General features: G+C 47.3%; 1 non-coding gene across 1 annotated transcript; it reads left to right on the plus strand.

Annotated features, from left to right (window-relative positions):
* The first annotated feature begins 237 nt into the window (after positions 1 to 237).
* trnai-uau (transfer RNA isoleucine (anticodon UAU)) lies at positions 238 to 331 on the plus strand. The gene is made up of 2 exons: positions 238 to 275; positions 296 to 331. It is a non-coding gene; the product is annotated as a tRNA-Ile (tRNA).
* Positions 332 to 713: the final 382 nt, after the last annotated feature.

The following is a 713-nucleotide window of genomic DNA, read 5'->3' on the forward strand; positions in this document are numbered from 1 at the left end:
ACGCACTTTTGATGACTCGATATCCACATGGATGTCAGGAAGATCGAGGGATATGGACATGGTAGGAAGGAGGGATTAGAGTTTGAGTATCTTTGATTTGCTGTTTAGATGTCACGGCAATACACTGTGGGCCGAACGGCCTTTTCAAGTATATTTCTGTGCTGTTTGCTCCATGATATTGGAATGTCTTCCAGTTTTCCTTTCCAGATATTTACAACCAAGTGTTTGCAGCGCTGGGCTCTAGTGGCGCAATCGGTTAGCGCGCGGTACTTATATGGCAGTACACGGCGGAGAAATGCCGAGGCTGTGAGTTCGAGCCTCACCTAGAGCACTTGTGATTTTAATGCTTGCAACGCCCAGGTGACTGGGCGTTTTTCAAGCTGAGCACCCTGTTTATTACTTGCATTTAACTTCGAAGCGATGCACCTTTGACCTTATTCACTAAAAGGCATGTGCCCGCGGGGCTGCAAACATTCTCCCTGTTTGCTTCTCTCGCTCAACACGCGTAGCCTCACTTCCCTTTGTTGAACGTGCCTGAACAGGTGGTTTCTTTGTTGAATCAGGACATCACAAGCCCAACACATTCCTGTCTTCTCAATTCAATGAACCAAACAGTGAAACAACGAACCCGACCTTTCCTGAAGCCATGCCTCAGAAACACTGTAATTGCACCTCACCTTGGTTCGCTGTGCTGTCGATTAAGCGCAATGTTT

Source organism: Mobula birostris, chromosome 13 (genome assembly GCF_030028105.1).
Source record: "Mobula birostris isolate sMobBir1 chromosome 13, sMobBir1.hap1, whole genome shotgun sequence".
Lineage (NCBI taxonomy): Eukaryota > Metazoa > Chordata > Chondrichthyes > Myliobatiformes > Myliobatidae > Mobula > Mobula birostris.